This window comes from Corticium candelabrum, chromosome 9, assembly GCF_963422355.1.
Source record: "Corticium candelabrum chromosome 9, ooCorCand1.1, whole genome shotgun sequence".
Taxonomy (NCBI): domain Eukaryota; kingdom Metazoa; phylum Porifera; class Homoscleromorpha; order Homosclerophorida; family Plakinidae; genus Corticium; species Corticium candelabrum.
The window spans coordinates 7,375,185-7,390,222 of record NC_085093.1 but is presented as its reverse complement, the minus strand read 5'-3'; positions in this window follow the sequence as shown (position 1 = coordinate 7,390,222).

Below are 15,038 nucleotides of genomic sequence, written 5' to 3'. Positions count from 1 at the left end.
CATGACGCTATTAGAATTGTCAATGCTTTCCGCAAAAGAATATTTAAATTCGGAAAAGACGTTGCGCGTCACAAGCTTCCAAAGTATACCTACAAGGTCCTTTGGCAAATTTGTAGGTTGTCGCTTCCATTTACGCACAAAGTACGGCACTCGCTTGGGAAAGTGCAGGATGAGGTAAATCGAAACCGTAAAAGTCAACTGTCTTCAAAAGGTCTTCTGGAATTTTGGCATCATTATCTATGCTTTGGCATTGATTTGGCAACAGATGTAGGAGTCCAATACCGTGTAACGGGCTATCTAGAAACCTTTCTTTCAATTGAGACAATCCGTGCATAGAACATAAATTCATGATTTACAGAAATCCGGTACAGTACACTCTTCAGAACCAGTCGTTTCAACGTAGCTGCTATACACTTGTCGAGGATTGACCCTTGGCTTTGACAATAGACCTTTTCACAGGGCGTGGCACTAACGACGTCATCGCCTAGGTCCTGTTCATCTTTTTTTCTGGTAATTTCTGCAAAACAGAAATCTTTCTGGTAACTAAGAATACGTGCTAAATCCGGTCAGACAGTGATTTATTCATGCTAAAAGCAGCTCTATTCTACCTACAAACGAACACGAAGTTGATTCCACCAGTCCGGCTATCAAACTTCTAGTCAACTCTCAGTACACGTGAGCACGTGACACTAGCTTTCTGCATAGTAGGAATATCGCTACAACTTCTCTTCCACTAACACAGACCGTTTCCATCTGTTGCTTCACACTTTTCCACAGTAATTCAAACATTTCTAAACTTGTTCAATGTTTTTCCAGGCTTCCGTTGATGAGAATCAGCAGTGCAAAGTACACGTGGTCAAGCACGACAGACGCCATTTTCTGCATACTAGTAATGTCTCGCCAAATCGCTATAATACAACTTGACAAATAATAATTTACATTGATTGTTTTCCACAATACATAGAACCGTATCACAAAGTTTATGATTATTCTGACGTCATCTTGTTAGATTTTCAAAAATTCGACCAAACAATCGATTTCTGATGTTTTGATGACATAGAGTCACTTCTGCTGATAAAAATTAACGTCTAGACATTAGCTTCTTGTGCAACGTTTGGTTTCCTCATATTTGCGAACGACTGTCATCTTGTGTAGACCGCGCAGAACTGGACTACGTGGTTAGTGCACGTAACCACGTGACACTAGCTTTCTGCATAGTAGGAATATCGCTAGAACTTTTCTTCTAGTACGCCGGCCGTTTCTATCCGCTGCTTCCCACTTTTACACAATAAGTCAAACATTTCTGAACTCGTTCAGTGTTTGTCCAGGCTACCGTTGACGAGAATCAGCAGCGCAAAGTACACGTGGTCAAGCACGACAGACGCCATTTTCTGCATACTAGTAATGTCTCGCCAAATCGCTACAATTCAACTTGAGAAATCCAAATTTACATGGAATGCTTTCCACAATGCATAGAATCATATCACAAAGTTTCTGATTATTCTGACGTCATCTCCAAATTTCAAAATTCGACCAAACGATCGATTTCTGACGTTTTGACTTCTGCTGATAAAAATTGACAAATCAAAATTTACATCAAATGCTTCAATGCATACAATCGTATCACAAAGTTTCTGATTAATGTGACGTCATTTTCTTGGAATGACTGTTTTCAAAAACAAACGTAATAATTTTACATTGTCGCTCAATTCATCGATTTTGAGCCGTTTGTTGCTAAATTTCGCGCGGTTGCAGTTTTCGGCAGCCATTTTTCTTTATTAGCAATTAATGTCTTGCCAAATCTTTAAATCAAATAAACTTTAATTGCTTCATACGTTAGCTATCAGACGTTACTTCGTAAAGAATGAGAAGAATTAAGATTCATGCAGATCTACAATATATATATTGTTATATATGTATATATATATATATATATATATATATATATGGGTTTATATAAATATATATTTATTGTTATATATATACATAACAATAAATATATATTTATATAAACTCAGCTACGTGGGTATCTAACACACGTTATTCAAAAAACATGTCAGTACAGTCTAAAGCCAGTCTATGCTATATCATTTGGGCGTTATATAGCCAGAGTTTCACCGACAGTTGTTCATGAATGTCTCTGACTGCCTGGCTGACTGTCAAATTTCTTTTGAAAGATAATCGTCGTGCGATGGTCTTCAATACTTTCAAACTGTGTGGTGACCACAAGCCAAGAGATTCGCACACAAGAGAGTGGAAAATACTCCCGGTTGATGTGACATTGGCTTCATGACGTTGGTCTTTTTCCCTTTCTCCAGCTGCAGCTGCATTTCCCGCTCTGTAAGCTGTTTGGGTAACGTATGACGGTTGCATTGTGTTCCTGAACGTTACATCAAATAGGTGGCACAGCCTTGTTCGAAGTCAGAGAGGAAAATATCACCCGGTCTGGCACAAGTATCAGTGTTGCAGCGTTGTTCCTTATGGCAGTTGCCATAACGGCGTGTTCTTATGTTGTTCTGGCCACATCCAGGCAAGTGGTCGCCAAATGTATCTAGGATCTGTCCACAGGAACAGCGCTTGGAACCCAAATCTGCCGGGGAAAGTGGGATGCCCAACCAGATGTGCAACGATATATATATATATATATATATATATATATATATATATATATATATATATATATATTGTAGATCTGCATGAATCTTAATTCTTCTCATTCTTTACGAAGTAACGCCTGATAGCTAACGTATGAAGCAATTAGAGTTTATTTGATTTAAAGATTTGGCAAGACATTAATAGCTAATAAAGAAAAAATGGCTGCCGAGAACTGCAACTGCGCGAAATTTAGCAACAAACGGCTCAAAATCGATGAATTGAGCGACAATGTAAAATTATTACGTTTGTTCTTGAAAACAGTCATTCCAAGAAAATGACGTCACATTAATCAGAAACTTTGTGATACGATTGTATGCATTGTGGAAAGCAATCGATGTAAATTTGGATTTGTCAAGTTGAATTGTAGCGATTTGGCGAGACATTACTAATATGCAGAAAATGGCGTCTAGCGTGCTTGACCACGTGTACTTTGCGTTGCTGATTCTCGTCAACGGCAACTTGGACAAACATAAAGAGAATGTAGAAATGTCTGTCTTATAGTGGAAAAGTGGGAAGCAGCGGATGGAAACTGTCGGTTTTCTAGAAGAAAAGTTGTAGCGATATTCCTACTATGCAGAAAGCTAGTGTCACGTGGTCACGTGCACTAACAGTTTGCGCGGCTTACGCAAGATGACAGTCGTTCGCAAATATGATAAAACTGAACGTCGCACGAGAAGGTAATGTCTAAACGTTATGCTTTACCAGCAGAAGTGACTACATATAGTTGAAACGTGAGAAATCGATTGTTTGGTCGAATTTTGAAAATCTGAGAAGATGTCGTCAGAATAATCATAAACTTTGTGATACGGTTCTATGTATTGTGGAAAACAACCGATGTAAATTATTATTTGTCAAGTTGTACTAGAGCGATTTGCCGAGACATTACTAGTATGCAGAAAATGGCGTCTGTCGTGCTTGACCACGTGTACTTTGCACTGCTGATTCTCGTCAACGGAAGCCTGGAAAAACATTGAACAAGTTTAAGAAATGTTTGAATTACTGTGGAAAAGTGTGAAGCAACAGATGGAAACGGTCTGTGTTAGTGGAAGAGAAGTTGTAGCGATATTCCTACTATGCAGAAAGCTAGTGTCACGTGCTCACGTGTACTGAGAGTTGTCTAGAAGTTTGATAGCCGGACTGGTGGAATCAGCTTCGTGTTCGTTTGTAGATAGAATAGAGCTGCTTTTAGCATGAATAAATCACTGTCTGACCGGATTTAGCACGTATTCCTAGTTTACCAGAAAGATTTCTGTTTTGCAGAAATTACCAGAAAAAAGATGAACAGGTCCGCCTGCCGATTTGGTTCGCTTTTGATGCATTGGCGTTTGTTAACCGCGTGAGTCTAGAGCCAAAGCAACAATGTTTCTTTTCGAACTCTAACCGGTGCGTATAGCGATGCATCGAATTAGGTGAGGCCTCATTAGGACTCGGCTCTTGTGTGTTTTGCGTGGTTTGCAGTGATGAACAACCTCTTCTGATCTCTTTTGTGACTCTGCCGCGCCATTTTGAGTGATGATGTAACATTGAGACTTGACAGACGTCAAATGCCGGTACAAACGTGCGTACGTAATCTATGATGCGTACGCGTGTTCTGTGTGGGACGCACTTACCAAATGGTTTGGTTTGTACCTCCTGAATACTTCCTAGAACACGCATCATAGATTAAGTACGCACGTTTGCACCCGCATTTGACGTCTGTCAAGTCTTAATGTTAAATCATCACTCAAAATGACGCGACAGAGTCACGAAAGAGATCACAAAGGCGTTGTTTATCACTGCAAAACACGCAAAAAAACAAGGGCCGAGTCCTAATGAGGCCTCACCTGATTCGATGCATCGCTATACGCACCGGTTAAAGTTCGAAAAGAAAAATTGTTGCTTTTGCTCTAGACTCACGCGGTTAACAAACGCCAATGCATCAAAAGAGAACCAAATCGGCTCGCGGTAGGCCATGACGTTGTTAGTGCCACGCTCTGTGGAAAGGTCCATTCAAAGTTCTGTCCAGAGGTGTGTTGTGTTTTCACCGTTATTGTATTACCAGCCACTAGTACAACCTCCGCCAGCACGCTAACGCGCAACCGCACCACACGCGGGGGCCGGCCTCTAAGGTCCGTATCAATCTACTACATCCGTCCCCTCTAAAGCTTCATCTAACCCTTCTACTTTAGTTCATACCCGCAATTACAAGTCTAGTCTCTTGGGAGCTCTCCGCTCTCGATGTGATCTCCGGACTGGGGTGATCTCTCCAGACTCCTCTGAAGCCCTCTCTGTCTCCGTGTGGATCTTCGCCCTGAAACGGCATTGTTCCTCACCGGCTTTAAGAGGCGACTCCTCCTGGGTTGTCCTTTGCTCACCACCAGTTCCGCTCTGACGTGACTCATTGCGTTCGGTCTTTCCGCTTCCTGCATGTCTATGCTTTCCTGCCCCGGGTCTTGTCTTTGGCTTGTATGCTGTTGCGTCCTGTCGAATAGAGCCTCAGTCACTCCCCTGCTTCGTCCTGTGATGCCCGGTTTCGAAGGTAATTTAAGTGTCTTCTCACTATGCGGCCATCGTGAAGACGTCCTGTGGCCCGTGCCAAAATTTTTCAAGAACAGCGGCTGTCCTATGCCCAAGTTACGTTCGCTGCTGGTTCGGTCGTGGTGGTAATGTTGTTGTTCCTGTCTCTGTCGGGTCCGCTCCCCACATCTGGTGGTAGTATGTCCCATCTGCTATGCGGCAGTCGTCCCATCAGCAGTACTGCAGGCGGTTCCCCCGTGGTTGTATGTGGTGTTAGCCGATACCGAAATAAAAAGCGATCCACTTTACTCTCCAATGATCAGTATTCCTTCCTCATTTTCCTCAATGCGCTTTTGAATGTCTCGACGGCCCGTTTTGCCTGACCGTTTGTGGATGGATGATAGGGTGCTGACGTTATGTGGGTGATCCAGTTTCCTTACATAAATTGCTTAACCTCCTTGCTTAAAAATTAAGTCGGGTCCATTATCGCTTACGCACATCTCTGGGATCCCATGTGTTGCAAATATGCGCTGCAAACTTTTGATGGTGGATAACGCCGTAGTGGATGGTAAAACCCTCATGAACCTCCAGCCATTTGGTGAAAGCATCCACCACTACTAAAAATTGCCTCTCCATAAATGGGCCTGCAAAGTCCAAGTGTAGTCTGATCCAGGGTTTCTCAGGGCACGCCCACGGGTGTAACGGTGCCTTAACTGGAGCGGTAGAGTGGTTTTGGCATCTGCTTGAAAGCTTGACGTGTTCCTCGATTTCTTGATCCATCTTTGCCCACAACAAATAACTTCGTGCCAATCCTTTCATGCGTGCGGCCTCCGGGTGACCCCGTGCAACTCCTCCAGTACCCTCTTTCTAGCCTTTAGTGGTATTATGATTCGGGATCTCCACAATACACATCCTTACAGCACACTCAGTTCCATCCTCCGGCGCCAATACGGCTCTAACGTCGCCTCCCTGTTCGTTCTGGGCTAGCCTGACAACATGTAGCTTCTCATTCTTGCTAAGGTTATGTCTTGCTCTGTCCATCTCCGCAGCTGTGCCGCTATTACCGGCTTTTGTGGCACCATCTCCAAGATATGCAGCGCTAACACTGCTTCCGGTGGGTCTTCTGTCGGGCTTGCTTTCTATCGGTAACCGGCTTATCGCATCCGCGTTGGCGTTCTCCTTATCGGGCCTGTTTCAGCTCGTATTGATATCCTGACAGCAATAACGACCATCGCTGCACGCGACCGGAGCAAGTCGTCGGTACGAACTTTTTCTCTCTAATAATGTTAACAAAGGTTTGTGATCTGTGTAGATCACGAATGGTCTACTATACTAGATAAACTGGTGGAACCGCTTGACTCCAAACATTACTGCCATTGCCTTTTTGTCTAACTGTGCGTAGCCCCGTTCAGCCTGAGTGAGAGTCCTGGACGCAAATGCAATTGGTTTGCCTGTGTCATCAGCATGACGGTGCGATAGCACCGCTCCCACTCCGTGCGAGGAAGCGTCACATGCGAGAGTCAGCTCTTTCTCCGAGTCGAAATGTACTAAGAGGTTGGTGGATTGCAGAGCCGATTTACTGAGCTCAAATGCTTTCCTTTGTTCTTTCCTCAATGTCCAAAGCTTCCCTTTTCGCAATAAGTCAAAAAGGCTGCCAGGGTGGTTGATAATCTCGGCAAAAATCGCCCGTATTGGTTGGTCAGCCCTAAGTATGCTCATAGATTCTGTACATTCTTTGGCTCCGGTGCGTTTTGTATTGCCCGCACTTTCTCTCCGTTAGGGTGAATGCCCTGTTTGTCGATTTTGTGTCCTAAAGAGGCCACTTCCTTTTGGAAAAAGACGCAGTTGCGTTTGAGGCGTAATCCTGCTTGTGTTAGTCTGCTGAGCACTGTTTCCAAGTTCGACAATGTTCGTCTTGTGTCCTACCAGTAATGAGATATCATCCAGATATACCATTGTGTGTGGTATCCCTTGTAGCAGAGAGTCCATAATTCTCTGAAAATACCTGGCGCGGCTGAAATTCCGAAAGAGAGTCTAGTAAATAAATTCAAACAGTCCCAAATGCGTGTTGATCACCGTATACTTTATGGACAGTTCACCTAAGACCACTTGTTGATATGCGTTGCTTAAATCCAACTTTGAAACCGTCACTCCACGCGATAATGATGCCAACATGTCCTCAATTCGTGGTAGCGGGTAATTATCTCGCTGTCCGGCTTGGTTGATTGTCAATCTGTAATCGCAGCAAATTCGCATCGACCCATCCAATTTCAGTTCCAGTACTATCAGTGCAGCCCATTCTGAAAGACGCGTGGGTCTTATGGTCCTTCTCTTTCCAGTTTTCTCAGTGCCTGTTCTACATTCTCCCGATGTGTGAACTGTACCGGTCTTGGTTTGTTAAATCTCGGCTTGGTGTCTGGGTCAACACAAAATGATGCCACCGTCTCCTTCAGCTGGCCCCTTCCCTCGTCGAATACGTCCGGAAACCTTTTCAAGATGCTGTCAATTGTTGGTGACTCCCTGGCTCCAGCTGTTATTTCTCTCTGCACATAGCTTACATAAAATATCTTCCTCCAATCCAACTGGAATTCATTCATCCAGTTGCGACCAAACAGGTTTGGTCTCTGCCCCTGTACCACAACGAGGGGCACTCTGGCCATCTGACTGACACAGCAAACCCTCCCTTCCACCTCTCCTATAATTTGTAGTTGCTCCCCTGAATATGTCTTCAACTGTATCTTGGGTTCTCTAAACCCAGGCGCTTCCTTCCTTTTCCAAATTTTTTGAAATGTAGATTCATTGATTAGTGACACTGCTGCTCCAGTGTCTATCTCAAACTGTACTTTTTCTGATTGCTGGTGACGTTCACTGCTAATGGGGCTGCCCGTGGCTTCTTCCCAACAATATCAATTGAGACCAGAAATGTTGATTCCAGCTCGTCTCTGCTGTCATCACTGCTCTCTTCCGTTTTCTCGAGACGATGCGCTGTTTTTGCTTTTTTTCTTCCACTGTGGGATTTTGGCACGCCCTTGCCAAGTGACCAATCTTTTTGCATCTTCTGCATTACGCTTTGAGAAATCTGCAGGGCTGTGGCCAATGGTAACCCAAGCAACGAAACATTCGCCTCTCCGACGGCCCTCCTGACTTCCTATCATCTTGTATACTTGTCCAGACTGTACTGGAGTTGCTTCCATCCCTGGCGTTTGGCTAAGTTCTTCTGTGTCCTTGGCTGCTGTTTCCATCGATCGAGTGATTCTCCATGCGTTGTCAAATGTTAAGGTATCGTCTTGTAGTAGTCTGCGTTGGATTCGTTTGTCTCTTAATTAGTCTGACCACTAATCGGTCGCGAAGCATGTCTGCTAACGTCTGTCTATGCATATTCACAATCACCCGATAGTCTTCTCAAATCTGCCAAAGTCGGCTACTGATCGACTCACCTGGGCGTCGTGTCCTGCTGTTGAATCGATACGTCTAGAGGAGCACTGATGGGTTAGGGTTGAGGTGGCTCTTCACGGTATACCCACGATCACGTCATACGGGACTTCCTCCGTCTTCCTTGGTGACACGAGATTCCTGATCAGTTTGTATGTTGGCTCCCCGTAAGCTGTTAAAAGAATCGTTCTTCTCATCACTCTCTGTGATCTTGTTGGCTGTGAAAAGAATCCCAATCGTTCCCATTCCTCTGTGTCACCGTTGAACGGTCCAACTTTTCCCATTTTAGCGGCCATCGCGATATCCTCGTCGCCAAATGTTGTGTTTTCACCGTTATTGTATTACCAGCCACTAGTACAACTCCAGCACACACCAAAATCTTAATTGATCTGAATTATCCCATAAAGCTTTCATGTCGGATTTAACATCACAAACCTGTGAATACACACAGAAACACTTGAAGCCGCATTTGTAGGCTTGTGCTCAAGTCTCGAAGCGCGGAAAAAAATTCAAGCAAAATTTTGAAGAACAGTAAGAAAGAAGAAGACTGCAGTTGGTAGAGAAACCGCTTACTTTTGCAAGCGTTTCTCCGTCCCACTTTCAATTGCCATTTGCGACGATGTGGAAATGGTGAGTCGGAACAATAACAGCTTAAAGGCATATGTGTGAACGGCAGCTAGGAAGCAATTCAGAATACAGCATATGAATCGATGCGTTCAATCCAACGTGTTCGGCATGAGTCTTTCAGTTTCTTTGCAGTAGCGTTAAGGTAGACAAGCTCGCGATCGCTCGTTTTAGATAGCACTGTCTAGGAGAGTACAGTACCCCGTTCCCGGATATTTTCTCCCGGGCGCGAGCGTCTCCAGAGAAACTGCATTCAGTATTCGGAAACGATGACTGTCTTTGTGGCACATCGGTAAGGTAGGCGTACCTAATTGTGGACATTTTTTCTCCGTTACAGAAAGCGACTGAGCCCGAGTAACAGCTGGACTAGATACCTGAATGGTTGCCTCAAAAGCTGGTATTTTGGGCCACAATCAAAACCATGTTCTGTGGTGTATCACCTCTGTGTAAAATGGCGTCACGCCTTTCAATTTTGCAGAAACAAAGTGTTCTGTCTACGATACAATGCAGGAGACGATCAATCATGTTAGATGAACGTCTGAACTGTAAACTGTGGTTCTAGCATCTTTATGCGTTGCTGGTTGAGCTGATGATTGATATCAGACAGGTAGTTTTGACCTTCCACCTATCCTAGGTGAGTTTGTAGGCTTTCATTTTGTGTCTTATTGTTGCCAGATCTAGTAGCAGTAAAAACAGTCAAATTCTGACAAGATTACTAATATCGCTGATATTGACATTCTACCTACTTTGTTCGTTCTCATTTCATACCCTATTGTGGCCAGATGTTAGACTCGTGCCCAGTCCTTCTACGCGCTAGGTTGCTTACACCACGTGTGTATAGGTCCATGTGGTTTCACACGTGTTGTTGGCCTAAGCACGGAGGAGGACTTGGACCATACCTCGTCACGTGACGTGTTTTGAGTCTAATTAAGTTATTTAGCTCAGCCCGTTGGTCTCAGCTAAGATTTCTAATAGGTTGCAAGGCTCTGCTAAACGACACAGAAGGTGGTAGATTAGCAAGAGCCTAACAAACTTGCCTACAACCGGTCAGTCGCCTGGCCTCACAAATCAACGCCATCATGCACATGCACGATCCTCTTCTTAAAACTGCGCCTGCTAGCAGAGTATAGGGTAGGATAACGCAGTCCATGACGAACACATTTCGTACGGCTACCGTCACAAATCTAAAGCAGATCTAAATCTAAATACAAATTCAGATTGTCATACACCCAGATGTGTGTCTCTTTCGTGAGCTGCTGTACATTCTAGTAATCATTCTTCAAGTTCTTTAGACGTCGCCAAACCTGTTGATATGATTGTGAGACACCAAGATGGTCGAGGTCTGTACTTGCTTGTTTTCCTGTAAAGCGAGCAAACAAGCATGTAGGCTGCCAGGAGTGCAATCCCACAGCTTTGGCGATCTCTGAACTTCAGTGCCACAATGCCGATGACGAGAGCCTGCAGGCGTGTGCTGTCAGCCTCCTCGTTGGCTTTCCCTTTGACCAGCGCTTGCAAGATGCCAAACAAATGAGGGCTTTGACGACGCATCGTGTCTTCGATGTCTTTCACGGAGAAACGGCGTAAATCTTGCCACGAAACAGGCCCTCGACCAAGAGAACAGCAGTTGGACTCCCGCAAACGTTTCATCTCGGACGACAGAGTCGTTTCTACTAATTGCCAATTGATTGGCGTCTCCGCTTAATCTCTTGAGACATGTTGCTTCGCTGGAGTTGGAGAAGTTCCACTTGCTTGATTCGAATCTTGTCGATTTCTCCTTGAGACTTCTACAGGTCAAACGGGCACTCTGCACGTGCACACCTCTTGTACGTAGTGCGTATCTTACTTGCATACGGCGAGGGGTGATTCCGCAAGTCTGAAACGTCAGTAGAATGTGCTAAAACTCCAACAGAGACTGGTGCGAAGGCAATACCATCGTAGACGTATGTTCTGGTGGCATGGTCCATCTTGTGGCGAGCTTCCGGGAAAGCTTGTCTCACAATACGAGCCACCTCGACGTGACTGATATTAGCGTAAAATTGGTCCAACAAAATCTGCTGGACGTAACTAACAGGGACGCCTGAACGCGGTGCTCTGGCAGATACAGGGATCAGGACCCGTCGCAGCCTTTTGAAAAAAGAGAGGTTTTATCTTCACGTACACGTGTGGCTCGACAGGTATCTAGAAGGTTTAGGCGCGCGCGAATGCACATGTACTTACCATTGAGACCGCTCTTCTCGAAAGTCCTTCTCTAGTAGCACTCTCACGGACATGGACGCCATCAACAAGTTATCGGCACGTAATGGCTTAGTGGTTCTATAATTGTTGTGAACTTAGTCTCTCTAATTGTGTGATTGTGCATTACAAAGCCCTCTTACGGAAACTATCATGCTAAATAGAAGTAGTATCTACCAATCATGTCACGCCATTTCGGTCACGTTACAAACATGTTTGTCACGTGACGAGGTATGGTCCCAGTCCCCCTCCATGCTTAGGCCAACCACACGTGTGAAACCACATGGACCTACACATACGTGACAGCTAGCGCACGTGGTGTTCGCAATCTAGCGCGAAGGAAGACTGGGCGCGAGTCTAGCCAGATGTAGTAGCAGTGAAAACAGCTAGATTGTTAGTGGATTACTGATGTCTAGATCTAGTATGAGGACTGGAAATACACGTTCGCTCCATGCACGTAATGCGCTTCTCTAGCACGTTACAGTCGATCTCAACGTAAATAGGCTCAAAACTTTACCAAGTTACTCGATAATTGCTTAACTAAAATCAGGGCACTTTCATGACCCAACAAAAGATCGATTCCTATACCTCGAATTGTGGACGTGATGGGAGGAACCTTGTAGGTGCTATCAGTTCGCAGGTGAATAGTGGTGATACACAACAGAACATGGCTTTGATCGCGGCCCAAAATGCAGCTTGTGAGGCAACCATTCAGGTATCTAGTTCGGCTGTTACTCAGGCCCAGTCGATTTCTGTGGCGGAGAAAATGTCACAATTAGGATACACCCCCGATTGGACTGTTCACAGACGTTATCCCGTATACTTTGCTAGTGCGCTAGCAGACGTTGTGCGATTCTAGTCGTACAGGTATTGTTCCAAAGCTTAGACATTGCTGCTTACATCGGACATGTTTCCCTCTCTCTCCGTTGCAGGTTACCAGAGAAACAGCGTTTGTAACTCAAATTACCGGGGAGAGTCCACAATTAGGAACATCTACCCTACGTTTTAGCACAATGTCACACTGGTGATCTGACTTAATTTAGTAAGTCTCTTACCTTCATGTTTGTCATTTTTTGCAAAAGAGACGTTATTTCGTAACTTCCGGAATCCGAAGCCATTCTACGTCTCTTTCCATTTCCGATGCTTTGTGGGTTGAATCTCCCTGACTTGCCTCGAAATGCCAGACCAAAGACGAACTGAACGCGATCACAGAGTAATTTTTAGTGGAAATTTTTGAAGTTTCTTGACCGCATAAAAAGTGACTTTTCCCTTTAGAGTAAACATTAGAACTGCAATGTACACTAGTGTCTAGAAGAAGGGTCAGCAAAAGGGGTTTTCACGTAAACCACGTAAACACAGCTGGATCCACTACTGGCAAGCTCCAGCATGTGTGGTTATTATGAAATTGTGGCTTGGTCTCTCAGAGTGCAAGAAAGTTTGTGTGAAAGTTTTGTGTGTATGTGTGTGTGTGTGTGTGTGTGTGTGTGTGTGTGTGTGTGTGTGTGTGTGTGTGTGTGTGTGTGTGTGTGTGTGTGTGTGTGGTGCGATAGCTCAGTTGCTTAGAGAGTCATTTTATGGAGTGATTACATGCGGGACCTTACAAGGTTGCAGATTCAAGTCACAGTAATGGCGAGCTATGGCATAATTTCCTTGAGCAAGAAACTTACACACAATTGCCTCTCTCGACTCGGGAGTATAAATGAGTACCTGGTCTTTGACTGGGGTGGCAAAGGCCTCCGACTCCGGGTGCCCACACCACAGTTGGCGTCGCAGTCGGTGCTCCTGCGAACACCTGGCCAGACTCCAGGAGATTGCTTAGCACGGCCCATAGCTCCTGCTTATTGCACAGGAACCCAGCCATCTGGCTGGGGGCATTACCGTTTAAGGGCAGCCCCTTGTCCATTTGCCACTTGCCGTGTGTGTGTGTGTGTGTGTGTGTGTGTGTGTGTGTGTGTGTGTGTGTGTGTGTGTGCGCGCGCGCGTGCGTGCGCGCTTGATGTACTGTAGATGGTACGCATGAAGAGTACTGTGCAAAGAAGAAAGATGGTTATGTCATGAGTGTGGCAGTTGTTATGTATACGCGTGAGGTATATCATGTAAAGAGTTGGTAGTAAATCGACTGAACTAAAGCGTCTTTTCTGACTAAATTATATATATAATGTTTATATATACTTCGACGGCTCTGCACTGCTTTGAAGATAACAAACCAATAATTAAATCACCCCATATTCATCGTGAAACACAACATGGACCATTGATTATTAATTAATTAATGGTAGACTATACTTACCTGTACATAGAATACATGTGGTACGTTTCTCACCTCTCCTTCTTGCACATTCCTCTGGATAGGTATGATTTCACTCAGGGCACTACTTGTACATGTTGTGTTTGTTGTCATGACCCTAGTATTCAAGGAAGTGAAAGTACTTCAGATAGAGGAACCGAGGGATTCCGAAAAGCTCACAACTACCCTCTGCTGATTGTTAGCTAGAATGCCGACTTTGGTGATTATAGTTAACGCACCATCAATTATATGCTTTACTGCATTTCTAGAACTCTGATATGAGTGAAGAACTGCAATCAGAAGTCATGGAATCATGTGTAACTGCAGCAGAGAAGTTCACTAACAATGAGGTTTGAGCTGTTCTGATTGCGACTGTTGGTATAGCAATCACTGTCTCTTCATCTCACGCAGCAGCCCTAATGGCAAAAGAAGTAATGGACAAAAAGCGTGGTCCTGCCTGGCATGTCATTATTGGAAAGAGCTACTTTTGAAATCACTCATGAAGAAAAGACCTTGCTGTACATGTGTTTTCAAGGTACTCACGCAATTATTGTCTGGAAGTGTTCCTAAAACAAGAAACTACACAGAAATGTCTTGAATGTCACATCACAGTGGTGCAATATGTCTCACTTCTAGTAACCAAGCCTCTCGAGACAAAGGACATAAGAGTATGCGTATCTACGCAACCCAAATGAGTTACTATTACACTCACATTTGGACAGGTAACGACGCAGTAGCATTGAGCATTATAGAGGAGAGCTGTGTGTTCGTATGTAAGAGAGGATCTCCAAGACGTCAAGTCTGATCACCACCGAATTTAGCTCGTGCACGCCGAATCCATAGACGTTGAAAGTGAAATTGTCTTCGCATTCCGGACTTCTCCCACGAAGACGCCATTTCCTGCTGATGGAACCCGCCTCTGCTCGCGAGCGAATATCTCGGGAACAGCGTGTCGGATCTCCACCGAATATAAACTGCCTGTTCCTGACGTCGGACGGTACGCGAGAAGCGTGTTGTTTGTTACGGGCGACGTTGAAAGAGGTAAGATATTTCTTAGTATATCCGGGTCTTGAAAAACCTACCCTTCGTTTGGCCGTGTAGACGAATCGAATTCCTGCCACATTCGATACACCTGTTCCATGCAACGCCAGCAACGTCTTCGAAGTGACGACGTCCAACAGGACGGTCGAAATGGCGAGAGTCAGACGAGACGTGAAGTTGGTACTTTCAAGAGGGGTTTTTCAAAACAGGACACTCGGTTGCAATGGCAGCAACTTCTTCGAGTGATGACGTTCAACGGGACTGTCGAAAC